Source organism: Pseudophryne corroboree, chromosome 4, assembly GCF_028390025.1.
Source record: "Pseudophryne corroboree isolate aPseCor3 chromosome 4, aPseCor3.hap2, whole genome shotgun sequence".
Classification (NCBI taxonomy): Eukaryota; Metazoa; Chordata; class Amphibia; order Anura; family Myobatrachidae; genus Pseudophryne; species Pseudophryne corroboree.
In genome coordinates, this window is record NC_086447.1 from 928891762 (window position 1) to 928908812 (window position 17051).

Consider the following 17051-nt stretch of genomic DNA (forward strand, 5'->3'; position numbering starts at 1 on the left):
AGATTTTACCAAAGCACTAACCAATGACGATTACAGGTCATCCTTGCTACATAAGGTGAAAGATGTCCCTAACGCAAGGGAAAATACTTATCTTAGTTGTATGTATGTAAACGCCAGAAGCATTACTGGTAAAAAGGGTGAACTAGAAATACTTGCAGGAAGCAAACCGTATGATATTATAGGCATTACTGAAACTTGGTGGGACGAATCTCATGATTGGACAGTCAATCTAGAGGGCTATACACTGTTTAGGAGAGACAGACTAAATAAAAAGGGTGGAGGGGTGTGTCTTTACGTAAAGCCATTTTTAAAATCTGATATACGGGAAGATATTCAGGAGGGGACTGTAGACACTGTCGAGACATTATGGGTAGAAATTGCATGCAGGGAAAAAGGAATAAAAAAGTTAGTATTGGGTGTATGTTATAGGCCGCCTGGTATCAATGTATCTGATGAGGAATTGTTACTAAAGCCTCTCCACAACTTCCTTACTGACTCCTCCACAACTTCCTTACTGACTCCTCCACTTCTCCACAACTTCCTTACTGACTCCTCCACAACTCCACAACTTCCTTACTGACTCCTCTACCTCTCCACAACTTCCTTACTGACTCCTCCACAACTTCCTTACACACTCCTCCACCTCTCCACAACTTCCTTACTGACTCCTCTACCTCTCCACAACTTCCTTACTGACTCCTCCACCTCTCCACAACTTCCTTACTGACTTTTCCACAACTTCCTTACTGACTCCTCCACCTCTTCACAACTTCCTTACTGACTTCTCCACAACTTCCTTACTGACTCCTCCCCCTTTCCACAACTTCCTTACTGACTCCTCCACCTCTCCACAGCTTCCTTACTGACTCCTCCCCAACTCCACAACTTCCTTACTGACTCCTCCACAACTTCCTTACTGGCTCCATAACCTCTCCACATCTTCCTTACTGACTCATACACAATTCCCTTACAGACTCCTCCACCTCTCAACAACTTACTTACTGACTCCTACACAACTTCCTTACTGACTGCTCCACTTCTCCACATACTTCCTTACTGACTATCCCACAGCTCCACAACTTCCACCACTTCCTTAATGACTCCTCCACCTCTTCACACATTCCTTACTGACTTCAACACAACTTCCTTACTGACTCCTCCATCTCTCCACAACTGCCTTACTGACTCCCACACAACTTCCTTACTGACTCCTCCACCTCTCCACAGCTTCCTTACTGACTCCTACACAACTTCCTTACTTACTCCTCAACTTCTCCACAACTACCTTATTGACTCTCCCACAGCTCCACAACTTCCTTACTGACTCTTCTACTCTTGTGTTTTACAACTTTAAAAATAACATGCAACAAGCCCAAGGAGAGACTTGCTGGAAATGAGGCGTTTTACCTTTGACAGACCTTAATAATAATGAGTAAATGACTGTGGAAACAACACAGTGTGCCGATTCAGTGACATTCACTTTTTTTTATTATTATTTAGGCGATCTCAAACCCTTTTGAACCTTAGTTCTTTGTTGGGATCTGATGGGTTATCCTGTCAGAAAACCTCACTAGTTTTTGACCACGTTTCATAGGGATGGGACGAAAAGACAAGTTACTGTATGTTTTTTTCCCACTATAACCCGGTATGTGAGCAGCCGATCCTCATGGCTACATCAATCTGACGCAGTGAAACCAGTAATTTTCCATATTTGCCTTCTCTGTTTGTATTTAGCTGGCAACATTCTAAAATTATTTCCAGGAATACCTTGCAGGCGCAGCTGTTCTAGTACCGCAAAGTGCAAGATCCATGTTACTATGTCCGTGGCCTAAACCAGATGTTCCCAAACTCTGTCCTCAAGGCATCCTTGCAGTCCAGGTTTTAAATATATCCATGCCTAAGACTAAGTGACTTATACCCCTTTTCCACTGTAGTCCCGAGTCCGACTTGGGATTTGGAACCGAGTCAAACCCGAGACTTACCCCTTTTCCACCACAGCACCAATCCAGGTAATTCCCGGATCAGCGCTATTCACTCTGCACACATCATCTCCTTGCTTAGGAATGCTCTCGGATTTGCTGAGGTGCGCTCCCTGGGTCAGATAACGACAGTTATAGTATAATCCAATGGCAAAGTAATATGTTCATCCACACTTTGTCAACGGGAAAAGAAGGACGTGAAAGAGTTCGGGTATCTTCTCTCGTTGCCAGGTGTTTCATGCACTGGGTGTCATGCTCGTTGCCAGGTGTTTCATGCACTGGGTGTCATGCTCGTTGCTAGGAGGTAGTCCTTGTTGCTAGGGCTGTGCTCCCAGTGCCACATATGTCCCCAGTGCCAGATATTCCCCCACGGTGCCAGGTACTTACATGCCCCAGTGCCAAATATAGTCGTCCCCCCCATGTGCCAGGTACACATATACCCCCCCAGTGCCACATATGCCCCCAGTGCCAGATATTCTTCCCCAGTGCCACATATGCCCCCAGTGCCAGATATGCCCCCAGTGCCATATATTCCCCCCCAGTGCCAAATATGCCCCCGGTGCCATATATGCCCCCAGTGCCAGATAATCCCCCCCAGTGCCAGATATTCCCCCCGTGCCATATATGCCCCCAGTGCCAGATATCCCCCCCAGTGCCATATATGCCCCCAGTGCCAGATATTCCCCCCCAGTGCCATATATGCCCCAGTGCCAGATATTCCCCCCAGTGCCAGATATTCCCCCCAGTGCCATATATGCCCCAGTGCCAGATATCCCCCCCCAGTGCCAGATATTCCCCCCAGTGCCATATATGCCCCAGTGCCAGATATCCCCCCCCCCAGTGCCATATATGCCCCCAGTGCCAGATATTCCCCCCAGTGCCATATATGCCCCCCGTGCCATATATGCCCCCAGTGCCAGATACCCCCCCCCAGTGCCATATATGCCCCCAGTGCCAGATATTCACCCCCAGTGCCAGATATTCCCCCCGTGCAAGATATCCCCCCCAGTGCCATATATGCCCCCAGTGCCAGATATTCCCCCCTAGTGCCATATATGCCCCCAGTGCCAGATATTCCCCCCAGTGCCAGATATTCCCCCCAGTGCCAGATATTCCCCCTAGTGCCATATATGCCCCAGTGCCAGATATCCCCCCCAGTGCCAGATATTCCCCCCAGTGCCATATATGCCCCAGTGCCAGATATCCCCCCCAGTGCCATATATGCCCCCAGTGCCAGATATTCCCCCCCAGTGCCATATATGCCCCAGTGCCAGATATCCCCCCCCAGTGCCAGATATGCCCCCAGTGCCAGATATTCCCCCCCAGTGCCATATATGCCCCAGTGCCAGATATCCCCCCCCCCAGTGCCAGATATGCCCCCAGTGCCAGATATTCCCCCCCCCCCCCCCCCGTGCCATGTATGCCCCCAGTGCTAGATATTTACCCCCCCCCCGTCGCTTTTTGGAGGGACACGGAGGGCACAGCTCGTCTCTCCTGTGTCCCTCCTGCTGCATCATCTCCGGCGGCCGCGGGTCTAATAGGGGGAAGTGCCGGTTCGTGAGCCAATTAGAGCTCACGGACGGCACTTTCCCCTATTAGACCCGTGGCCGCCGGAGATGATGCAGCAGGAGGGACACAGGGAGGCGCGCTGTGTGCCCTCCGTGTCCCTCCAAAAGGCGGCGGAGGGAAGGAGACTGCAGACTGACATGTGGACGCTCGTCCGAATGTCAGTCTGCTGTAAATCAGTGGCGCCCCCGCAGCCCCTCGCCCCCAAGCCACCGCGAGGACTGCGGGGGCAGTAGTTACGCCACTGGCGCCATCTCTTTTGTTGTGACGGATTGCACCTGACTGAGGAGGGGGCAGCGGTGCTGGGGGGAAAGGATGGTTAGAAGGTTGGAGGAGATTTTTAACTAGGAGCCTGGGGGGAGGGTTTAGCTAGAAACTACGGGTCATGCAGTGAGAATAGTGGGGATGGCGGTAGTAAATGAAATGGGGGAGAAGTTGGGGGGAGGGTAAGAGCAGGCGGTAAGGTTACTAACATGGGTACTAAAAGAGATTTTACCAAAGCACTAACCAATGACGATTACAGGTCATCCTTGCTACATAAGGTGAAAGATGTCCCTAACGCAAGGGAAAATACTTATCTTAGATGTATGTATGTAAACGCCAGAAGCATTACTGGTAAAAAGGGTGAACTAGAAATACTTGCAGGAAGCAAACCGTATGATATTATAGGCATTACTGAAACTTGGTGGGACGAATCTCATGATTGGACAGTCAATCTAGAGGGCTATACACTGTTTAGGAGAGACAGACTAAATAAAAAGGGTGGAGGGGTGTGTCTTTACGTAAAGCCATTTTTAAAATCTGATATACGGGAAGATATTCAGGAGGGGACTGTAGACACTGTCGAGACATTATGGGTAGAAATTGCATGCAGGGAAAAAGGAATAAAAAAGTTAGTATTGGGTGTATGTTATAGGCCGCCTGGTATCAATGTATCTGATGAGGAATTGTTACTAAAGCCTCTCCACAACTTCCTTACTGACTCCTCCACAACTTCCTTACTGACTCCTCCACTTCTCCACAACTTCCTTACTGACTCCTCCACAACTCCACAACTTCCTTACTGACTCCTCTACCGCTCCACAACTTCCTTACTGACTCCTCCACAACTTCCTTACACACTCCTCCACCTCTCCACAACTTCCTTACTGACTCCTCTACCTCTCCACAACTTCCTTACTGACTCCTCCACCTCTCCACAACTTCCTTACTGACTTTTCCACAACTTCCTTACTGACTCCTCCACCTCTTCACAACTTCCTTACTGACTTCTCCACAACTTCCTTACTGACTCCTCCCCCTTTCCACAACTTCCTTACTGACTCCTCCACCTCTCCACAGCTTCCTTACTGACTCCTCCCCAACTCCACAACTTCCTTACTGACTCCTCCACAACTTCCTTACTGGCTCCATAACCTCTCCACATCTTCCTTACTGACTCATACACAATTCCCTTACAGACTCCTCCACCTCTCAACAACTTACTTACTGACTCCTACACAACTTCCTTACTGACTGCTCCACTTCTCCACATACTTCCTTACTGACTATCCCACAGCTCCACAACTTCCACCACTTCCTTAATGACTCCTCCACCTCTCCACACATTCCTTACTGACTTCAACACAACTTCCTTACTGACTCCTCCACCTCTCCACAACTGCCTTACTGACTCCCACACAACTTCCTTACTGACTCCTCCACCTCTCCACAGCTTCCTTACTGACTCCTACACAACTTCCTTACTTACTCCTCAACTTCTCCACAACTACCTTATTGACTCTCCCACAGCTCCACAACTTCCTTACTGACTCTTCTACTCTTGTGTTTTACAACTTTAAAAATAACATGCAACAAGCCCAAGGAGAGACTTGCTGGAAATGAGGCGTTTTACCTTTGACAGACCTTAATAATAATGAGTAAATGACTGTGGAAACAACACAGTGTGCCGATTCAGTGACATTCACTTTTTTTATTATTATTTAGGCGATCTCAAACCCTTTTGAACCTTAGTTCTTTGTTGGGATCTGATGGGTTATCCTGTCAGAAAACCTCACTAGTTTTTGACCACGTTTCATAGGGATGGGACGAAAAGACAAGTTACTGTATGTTTTTCCCCACTATAACCCGGTATGTGAGCAGCCGATCCTCATGGCTACATCAATCTGACGCAGTGAAACCAGTAATTTTCCATATTTGCCTTCTCTGTTTGTATTTAGCTGTCAACATTCTAAAATGATTTCCAGGAATACCTTGCAGGCGCAGCTGTTCTAGTACCGCAAAGTGCAAGATCCATGTTACTATGTCCGTGGCCTAAACCAGATGTTCCCAAACTCTGTCCTCAAGGCATCCTTGCAGTCCAGGTTTTAAATATATCCATGCCTAAGACTAAGTGACTTATACCCCTTTTCCACTGTAGTCCCGAGTCCGACTTGGGATTTGGAACCGAGTCAAACCCGAGACTTACCCCTTTTCCACCACAGCACCAATCCAGGTAATTCCCGGATCAGCGCTATTCACTCTGCACACATCATCTCCTTGCTTAGGAATGCTCTCGGATTTGCTGAGGTGCGCTCCCTGGGTCAGATAACGACAGTTATAGTATAATCCAATGGCAAAGTAATATGTTCATCCACACTTTGTCAACGGGAAAAGAAGGTCGTGAAAGAGTTCGGGTATCTTCTCTCTAAAAACTTCACCAATTCACCATCATAGGTATCCCCAAAAAATAAAGAGGTTTGCATATAGTGAAGTACAGTTTTATTCTTATTAGTGTGCAAATGAGCATAAAGTATTCAGTACAAGTGAAAATTAATTTATGGGGTGTAACTTCCCATATTATACGTAACGTAACCACAATAGGTATGAATAGCAGCAACAGATGAGATGGTTCAGTGCAAATCGGAATTAATTCATGGGGTATAGCTTCCCATAATCTAAGTGGCGTAACCACAATGGATATAAATAGCAGCAAGCAATGAAACAAATAAAAACAATAAATATAGTGTACTATATTAAAATCCACCACTGATTAAGCGGACCTGCGTACCAGATTTTGTGGGGTGTCAACTAGCCCACCCAAGATCGCATGGGAGGTTTCTACCCGGGATTTACAGCAACAGTCAAAGCATGCAGATTCTCGGCTGGTTTTGTTCCCCTCTGGTCATGGAAGGTCCCTCCAATCAATCACCAACGCGTTTCAGCTCTATATGTAAGCCTTTCTCAAGGTGTGTGCTGTATCTGTAGTCAGTGGCGGTTCTTGCCACGGGCAAGCGGTACTTTTGCCCGGGGCGCCGCCTTCCGGAGGGCGCCGGCGCCATCCGGAGGGCGCCGCACCAGGGCAAGATCCGCCACTGTGCCCCCCGCAGTGCCCTGCTGTGCCCCCCCGCTTTGAAGGGAACCAGACGCGTAGCGTCTAGTTTCCCTTCATTGAGAAGACCTTAGTTGTGCGGTGCGCGATGACGTCATCGCGCACCGCACAGCAAAGGTCCTCTCCATGAAGGGAAACTAGACGCTACGGTCTAGTTTCCCTTCATGTAGAGGACCTTTGCTGTGCGATGCACGATGACGTCATCGCGCGCCGCACAGCATAGTGGCACAGACACTAGGGGTCATAATTGACCTCTAGTGTCTTTGCTGTTCTATGGGAGAGACGTAATAACGTCTCTCCCATAGATCGAAGAGAAGAGAAGAGCGGCGCCGCCGGCGGAGGGGTCTGCAGCGGTCTGGATCAGGAACGGGGATGGTAAGTATACTTTTTTTTATTTATTTTTTTCTTTCAGTGTCGTGACCACGCCCCCATTTGAAGCCACGCCCCTATATTTTGCCCGGGGCGCCACAAAGCTAAGAACCGGCCCTGTCTGTAGTGTTAGGTATTTTTATACCATTTAATGTGCTTTGATTGGACGGCGTTCCATTACCCATTATAACCCTTCTATTATTGTTTAAATGCCTTCTATGCACCTCACTATACTGCTATAGGCTGCTTCTATCGATTTGTGATGGTCTGCGGCTGATTTATAATTTTAAAGAGTTAAAACTAACTGTCAGAGTCGCGTGCGTTCCGCAACGTGGAACGCACCTCACTTCCGGTTCCTGTGTGTCGCGATCACGTGTCCGTGTCGCGTGTCCGGATGTTGAGCATCTATTTCAATGTGTGCTCCCTAAACCCACTCATCTTCCGACGTGTGAAGCGCAACCACTAGTATGCACTTCATCGCCTATCTTCAGACCGGAAGTATATGGTGTGCGTCTCCTAAAAGTCCGTGACTTCCGGTATGTGGAGCGCACAGTGCGTTTCACTGCCCCGATTTCCGGATGCCATATCGGTTTCTATAATACTGGATTAAAAACACTGAATTACAAGATATGTACAATAAAAGATAAATGATAAAACGCAATTATACATATAACTTGCAGCTTTAAAAGACATATTATGGCCATAATCTCAGAGGAACCACTTTAGCTCGAAGTCGAGATTTAACCCTTAAGGGCTTAGAGTTCCCATCTCATATATCAGTTTCATCTCAGTTTGTGCCAGTAATTCATCACCATTATTTTTTCTCCAGTGTTTCTGAACTATTTTGATTCCTATCACTCTGGCAAAGCCCTCACATTTGCTTTTATGTGTTTCTTAAAAATGATTTGAAACAGTGCGAGGTAAGTCCCTTTTCTATATTGCGAACGTGTTCGGACCATCTAGTTTTTAATGGTCGGGCTGTGCGACCGATGTATTGTAGACCACACCTGCACTCTATTAAATAAATACAGTTTTTCGTGTTGCAGGTAATAAAATCTTTAATCTCGTATTTTTCCCCCGTAGCTGTAGATATATAATTTTCGGTCTTAGATGCTTGCATGGTATGCGTTTGGCACATTTTACACATACCGCATCTATGAAAGCCCATCGTTTTAACTCTATTAGATTTCTTCGGGGAAATGGCACTTTTAGTGAGTCTTTGTTTGAGATTTGGTGCTTTCCGGTATATGAATCTTGGTTCTGACGGAATAACTGTCTTCAAGATCGGGTCACGGGAAAGGAGATGCCAATGCCTCTTCACAATTTTTTCCATACCCTTATATTGACTGGTGAATGATGTGATGAAGGGTAATGTTATATTTTCTGAGGGGTTGGTCATCTTCACTTTTGGTCTAAGGGTATTTTCTCTCTCCATATCTGTCACCTTTTCAATACACATATTCATCGACTCATTCGAGTAGCCCTTGGCCAAGGATTTCTCTTTTAATAAATTGGCCTGTTCTTTAAAAACTTCTACCTCGGTGCAGTTCCTTCTCATTCTTTGGAATTGTCCTTTCGGAATATTTCTGATCCAAACCGGGTGATGATTACTCTCCTTTGGTATGTACGAATTACTATCGGTTTGTTTAAAAAATGATTTCGTGTGAATTTGTTCCTAAAAAGGTTTGCATATGAGGGCGCAAACCGAGTCCCCATAGCGGTACCTCTAACTTGTTGGTAAAATTTCCCGCTGTACCAAAAAAAGTTATTATTCAAGATAAATTCAATACCCTCTAATAACCCCTTTCTTATCTTTCCTGTCTCCTGCCGACGGCTCCTTTCTCCTCCCACCTGTCTCCCGCCGCCTGTCTCCTGCCGACGGCTCCTTTCTCCACCCACCTGTCTCCTGCCGCAGCCTCTGCAGGGGACTCGGGAGCGCTGCCGCAGCCACCAGCTCCTGGGTCTCTGCTTCCTCTGCCATTGCCAGCCTGGATGCCATATCGCGGATCACAGATTAGAGTGAGTATCTCTCTCTCGCTCTGCCTGCTGTAATGTGTGAAAGGGAACTCTGTGGCCACACCCCTTCCCCATGAAGCCACGCCCTGATTTGTATATGGGGGCGGCACCGATGCTGTGTCTTGCACACAGCGGTAAAATGTCTCGTCACGGCACTGTGCTCACCCCACTGATGTCCATCCCACTCTCACATGTTTTTCATGATGTTATTGAATATTCAGTTTTCCACAGCAACAATACAGTGTTATAGTACCCTGTGCCCCGGAACAAGTATGGGACAATGTGAATCTACAATGCGGAACACACTGAGCTGCCCCTGTGATTGGTCAGTGCTGAGTTATAAGGACATTTCCAAGGACAAGGTGTAATTCTAGGACCGTCCCCACGGGATCAACACTTAGGTCAACACTCATTAGGTTGACCACTATTGGACGACATGCGTTAGGTCAACATGGTCAATAGGTCGACAATGCAAAGGTCGACGCATGATAATGTCGACATGTGGTTTTCACCTTTTTTTTCTACATTTTTTAAACTTTTTTCATACTTTACGATCCACGTGGACTACGATTGGGAATAGTAACCTGCCCAAAGCATAGTGAGCGCAGCAAGGGGACAATGTGCACTAATTGGGGTTCCCGGTCACTGTACATAGAAAACGACACCCAAAAAACCCTCATGTTGACCTTTTTCCATGTCCACCTAATGACCGTGTTGACTTATTTCAGATGTCGACCTAGTCACTGTCTACCAATAGTGGTCGACCTAATGACTGTTGACCTAGTTACTGTCAACCCAACGATCCACACCCGTCCCCAGATATTAGTGACAATTGCCAAGTTATCAAGCTAGACAGCCATAGCCCTTGTTCCAGCCATCATATAATTGTATTTGCTCTCAGTACAGCACTGTGCACATAGTCAGATTAACGGGGGATGCAGGGCATACTGTATCCTGGGGCCCGGGGCCCCCTGTGTTAGGGGACCCCCTGGCCAGAGCACACTGACATCACTAGCTTTCCCTCTTAAGCAGCAGCAGAACCAGCAGCCAGAATGTGAGCAGGACAGTATGCAGTGCAGGCAGAGACACAGGAATATCATGTTTCATGAGAAACCGACGGAGCTTTCTGATCAGAGGAGAGATAGGAGGGGGGAGAGAGCTGTAAGTGACACAGGGATCCCAGCTTCTCCTCCTCCCTGCTGGGGTGTCTGAGTCCTGTGTAAACTGTTATGCAACTAAACCATTTGGGTCTAGAGTTAGAGACACACAGAGTCCTCCTGAGTCCTGTCCCAGTGTGTAAGTAGTACAGAGGCTGCTGCTATTCTTGCATGTGACAAGATAATAAGACTTTACTTACCGATAATTCTATTTCTCGTAGTCCGTAGTGGATGCTGGGGACTCCGTAAGGACCATGGGGAATAGCGGCTCCGCAGGAGACTGGGCACAAAAGTAAAGCTTTAGAACTACCTGGTGTGCACTGGCTCCTCCCCCCATGACCCTCCTCCAAGCCTCAGTTAGGATACTGTGCCCGGACGAGCGTACACAATAAGGAAGGATTTTTAATCCCGGGTAAGACTCATACCAGCCACACCAATCACACCATATAACTTGTGATCTAAACCCAGTTAACAGCATGATAACAGAGGAGCCTCTAGAAAAGATGGCTCACTACAGCAATAACCCGATTTTTTTGGTAACAATAACTATGTACCAGTATTGCAGACAATCCGCACTTGGGATGGGCGCCCAGCATCCACTACGGACTACGAGAAATAGAATTATCGGTAAGTAAATTCTTATTTTCTCTAACGTCCTAAGTGGATGCTGGGGACTCCGTAAGGACCATGGGGATTATACCAAAGCTCCCAAACGGGCGGGAGAGTGCGGATGACTCTGCAGCACCAAATGAGAGAACTCCAGGTCCTCCTCAGCCAGGGTATCAAATTTGTAGAATTTTACAAACGTATTTGCTCCTGACCAAGTAGCTGCTCGGCAAAGTTGTAAAGCCGAGACCCCTCGGGCAGCCGCCCAAGATGAGCCCACCTTCCTTGTGGAATGGGCTTTTACAGATTTTGGCTGTGGCAGGCCTGCCACAGAATGTGCAAGCTGAATTGTACTACAAATCCAACGAGCAATAGTCTGCTTAGAAGCAGGAGCACCCAGCTTGTTGGGTGCATACAGAATAAACAACGAGTCAGATTTTCTGACTCCAGCCGTCCTGGAAACCTATATTTCCAGGGCTCTGACAACGTCTAGCAACTTGGAGTCCTCCAAGTCCCTAGTAGCCGCAGGCACCACAATAGGTTGATTTAGGTGAAACGCTGAAAACCACCTTAGGGAGAAACTGAGGACAAGTCCTCAATTCCGCCCTGTCCGAATGGAAAATCAGATGAGGGCTTTTACAGGATAAAGCCGCCAATTCTGACACGCACCTGGCCCAGGCCAGGGCCAACAGCATGACCACTTTCCATGTGAGATATTTTAACTCCACATATTTAAGTGGTTCAAACCAATGTGACTTTTGGAACCCAAAAACTACATTTAGATCCCAAGGTGCCACTGGAGGCACAAAAGGAGGCTGTATATACAGTACCCCTTTCACAAACGTCTGAACTTCAGGGACTGAAGCTAGTTCTTTTTGGAAGAAAATTGACAGGGCCGAAATTTGAACCTTAATGGACCCCCATTTCAGGCCCATAGACACTCCTGTTTGCAGAAAATGTAGGAATCGACCTAGTTGAAAATTCCTCCGTCGGGGCCTTACTGGCCTCGCACCACGCAACATATTTTCGCCAAATGCGGTGATAATGTTTTGCGGTTATATCTTTCCTGGCTTTGATCAGGATAGGGATGACTTCATCCAGAATGCCTTTTTCCTTCAGGATCCGGCGTTCAACCGCCCTGCCGTTAAACGCAGCCGCGGTAAGTCTTGGAACAGACAGGGTCCTTGCTGGAGCAGGTCCCTTCTTAGAGGTAGAGGCCACGGATCCTCCGTGAGCATCTCTTGAAGTTCCGGTTACCAAGTCCTTCTTGGCCAATCCGGAGCCACGAATATAGTGCTTACTCCTCTCCATCTTATAATTCTCAGTACCTTGGTTATGAGAGGCAGAGGAGGGAACACATACACTGACTGGTACACCCACTGTGTTACCAGAGCGTCTACAGCTATTGCCTGAGGGTCCCTTGACCTGGCGCAATACTTGTCGAGTTTTATAAACATGTGGAAGACTTCTGGGTGAAGTCCCCACTCTCCCGGGTGGAGGTCGTGTCTGCTGAGGAAGTCTGCTTCCCAGTTGTCCACTCCCGGAATGAATACTGCTGACAGTGCTATCACATGATTTTCCGCCCAGCGAAGAATCCTTGCAGCTTCTGCCATTGCCCTTCTGCTTCTTGTGTCACCCTGTCTGTTTACGTGGGTGACTGCCGTGATGTTGTCCGAATGGATCAACTCCGGGTGACCTTGAAGCAGAGGTCTTGCTGAGCTTAGAGCATTGTAAATGGCCCTTAGCTTCAGGATATTTATGTGAAGTGATGTCTCCAGGCTTGACCATAAGCTCTGGAAATTCCTTCACTGTGTGACTGCTCCCCAGCCTCGCAGGCTGGCATCCGTGGTCACCAGGACCCAGTCCTGAATGTGCGGCCCTCTAGAAGATGAGCACTCTGCAACCACCACAGGAGAGACACCCTTGTGCTTGGTGACAGGGTTATCCACTGATGCATCTGAAGATGCGACCCAGACCATTTGTCCAGCAGGTCCCACTGGAAAGTTCTTGCGTGGAATCTGCCGCATGGGATTGCTTCATAGGAAGCCACCATTTTTCCCAGAACCATCTCATTGATGTACTGAGACTTGGCTCGGTTATAGGAGGTTCCAGACTAGCTCGGATAACTCCCTGACTTTCTCCTCCGGGAGAAACACCTTTTTCTGAACTGTGTCCAGGATCATCCCTAAGAACAGAAGACGAGTCGTCGGAATCAGCTGCGATTTTGGAATATTGAGAATCCAATCGTGCTGCCGCAACACTACCTGAGATAGTGCTACACCGACCTCCAACTGTTCCCTGGATCTTACCCTTATCTGGGAATCGTCCAAGTAAGGGATAACTAAAATTTCCTTCCTTCGAAGGAGTATCATCATTTCGGCCATTACCTTGGTAAAGACCCGGGGTGCCGTGGACCATCCATACGGCAGCGTCTGAAACTGATAGTGACAGTTCTGTACCATAAACCTGAGGTACCCTTGGTGAGAAGGGTAAATTTGGACATGAAGGTAAGCATCCTTGATGTCCCGAGACATCATGTAGTCCTCTTCTTCCAGGTTCGCAATCACTGCTCTGAGTGACTCAATCTTGAATTTGAACCTCTGTCTGTAAGTGTTCAAAGATTTTAGATTTAGAATCGGTCTCACCGAGCCGTCCGGCTTCGGTACCACAACAGTGTGGAATAATACCCCGTTCCCTGTTGCAGGAGGGGTACCTTGATTATCACCTGCTGGGAATACAGCTTGTGAATGGCTTCCAAAACTGTCTCCCTGTCAGAAGGAGACATCGGTAAAGCCGACTTTAGGAAACGGCGAGGGGGAGACGTCTCGAATTCCAATTTGTACCCCTGAGATATCACCTGAAGGATCCAGGGGTCTACTTGCGAGTGAGCCCACTGCGCGCTGAAATTCATTGAGACGGGCCCCCACCGTGCCTGATTCTGCTTGTAAAGCCCCAGCGTCATACTGAGGGCTTGGCAGAGGCGGGAGAGGGTTTCTGTTCCAGGGAACTGGCTGATTTCTGCAGCCTTTTTCCTCTCCCTCTGTCACGGGGCAGAAATGAGGAACCTTTTGCCCGCTTGCCCACGAAAAGACTGCGCCTGATAATACGGCGTCTTCTCATGTTGAGAGGCGACCTGGGGTACAAACGTGGATTTCCCAGCTGTTGCCGTGGCCACCAGGTCTGAAAGACCGACCCCAAATAACTCCTCCCCTTAATAAGGCAATACTTCCAAATGCCGTTTGGAATCCGCATTACCTGACCACTGTCGTGTCCATAACCCTCTACTGGTAGAAATGGACAACGCACTTAGACTTGATGCCAGTCGGCAAATATTCCGCTGTGCATCACGCATATATAGAAATGCATCTTTTAAATGCTCTATAGGCAATAATATACTGTCCCTATCTAGGGTATCAATATTTTCAGTCAGGGAATCCGACCACGCCAACCCAGCACTGCACATCCAGGCTGAGGCGATTGCTGGTCGCAGTATAACACCAGTATGTGTGTAAATACATTTTAGGATACCCTCCTGCCTTCTATCAGCAGGATCCTTAAGGGCGGCCATCTCAGGAGAGGGTAGAGCCCTTGTTCTTACAAGCGTGTGAGCGCTTTATCCACCCTAGGGGGTGTTTCCCAACGCACCCTAACCTCTGGCGGGAAAGGATATAATGCCAATAACATTTTAGAAATTATCAGTTGTTATCGGGGGAAACCCACGCATCATCACACACCTCATTTAATTTCTCAGATTCAGGAAAACTACAGGTAGTTTTTCCTCACCGAACATAATACCCCTTTTTGGTGGTACTCTTATTATCAGAAATGTGTAAAACATTTTTCATTGCCTCAATCATGTAACGTGTGGCCCTACTGGAAGTCACATTTGTCTCTTCACCGTCGACACTGGAGTCAGTATCCGTGTCGGCGTCTATATCTGCATTCTGAGGTAACGGGCGCTTTAGAGCCCCTGACGGCCTATGAGACGTCTGGACAGGCACAAGCTGAGTAGCCGGCTGTCTCATGTCAACCACTGTCTTTTATACAGAGCTGACACTGTCACGTAATTCCTTCCAACAGTTCATCCACTCAGGTGTCGACCCCCTAGGGCAGGGGTGGGGAACCTCCGGCCCGCGGGCCGTATACGGCCCGCGAAGCCGTTTGGTCCGGCCCACCAGTTGGTGTCAGTGAGACACGCTGCCGCTCAGTCCAGCGGCAGCGTGTCTCAGCTGTCAGAACAGGGAGACGGAGGAGAGCGCGGCTCTCGTGCGGCTGAGGCGGCGTGTATTACTTCAAACCAGCCGCCGGTCCGTGAGCCAATCAGAGCTCGCGGACCGGCAGCCAATCAGGAGCCGCGGCTGCCGGTCCGCGAGCTCTGATTGGCTCTCGAACCGGTGGCTGGTTTGAAGTAGTACACGCCGCCGCAGCCTGACATAGCCGCGCTCTCCTCCGTGTCCCAAGGTAAGCAGCACGGAGGGGAGGGGGGAGGGCATCTGCATACCTGGCACTGTGGGGGGCATTTGTATACCTGGCACTGTGGGGGGCATTTGTATACCTGGCACTGTGGGGGCATCTGTATACCTGGCACTGTGGGGGCATCTGCATACCTGGCACTGTGGGGGCATCTGTATACCTGGCACTGTGAGGGGCATTTGTATACCTGGCACTGTGGGGGCATCTGTATACCTGGCACTGTGGGGGCATCTGCATACCTGGCACTGTGGGGGCATCTGTATACCTGGCACTGTGGGGGGCATTTGTATACCTGGCACTGTGGGGGCATCTGTATACCTGGCACTGTGGGGGGCATTTGTATACCTGGCACTGTGGAGGCATCTGTATACCTGGCACTGTGTGGGGCATTTGTACACCTGGCACTGTGGGGGCATCTGTATACCTGGCACTGTGGGGGCATCTGTATACCTGGCACTCTGGGGGCATCTGTATACCTGGCACTGTGGGGGCATCTGTATACCTGGCACTGTGGGGGCATCTGTATACCTGGCACTGTGGGGGGCATTTGTATACCTGGCACTGTGAGGGCATTTGTATACCTGGCACTGTGAGGGCATTTGTATACCTGGCACTGTGGGGGATTCTGTATACCTGGCACTGTGAGGGCATTTGTATACCTGGCACTGTGGGGGGCATTTGTACACTTGGCACTGTGGGGGCATCTGTACACCTGGCACTGTGAGGGGCATTTGTATACCTGGAACTGTGGGGGGCATTTGTATACCTGGCACTGTGGGGGCAATTGTGGATCTGGCACCGCACTATTGGGGGCATATGTGTATCACGTCCCATTTTAACTGGCCACACCCATTTTTTGGGCGCATGCGCGCCTATGGCGCGCACACACAGCACCTCTAAGGGGCAGACATACTGGGGGGGCAGGGTCATTTTTTAAGTTGAGAATTTTTGTATGGCCCCCGAAGGATTTTATAAATATCCGAATGGCCCTCGGTGGTAAAAAGGTTCCCCACCCCTGCCCTAGGGGGTGACATCACTATTACAGGCAATCTGCTCCGTCTCCACATCATTTTTCTCCTCATACATGTCGACACAAACGTACCGACATACAGCACACACACACAGGGAATGCTCTGATAGAGGACAGGACCCCACTAGCCCTTTGGGGAGACAGAGGGAGAGTTTGCCAGCACACACCAGAGCGCTATATATATATATATACAGGGATAACCTTATATAAGTGTTTTTCCCTTATAGCTGCTGTATCTTTAATACTGCGCGTAATTAGTGCCCCCCCTCTCTTTTTTAACCCTTTCTGTAGTGTAGTGACTGCAGGGGAGAGCCAGGGAGCTTCCCTCCAACGGAGCTGTGAGGAAAATGGCGCCAGTGTGCTGAGGAGATAGGCTCCGCCCCCTTATCGGCGGCCTTATCTCCCGTTTTTCTATGTATTCTGGCAGGGGTTAAATTCATCCATATAGCCCAGGAGCTATATGTGATGCATTTTTTGCCATCCAA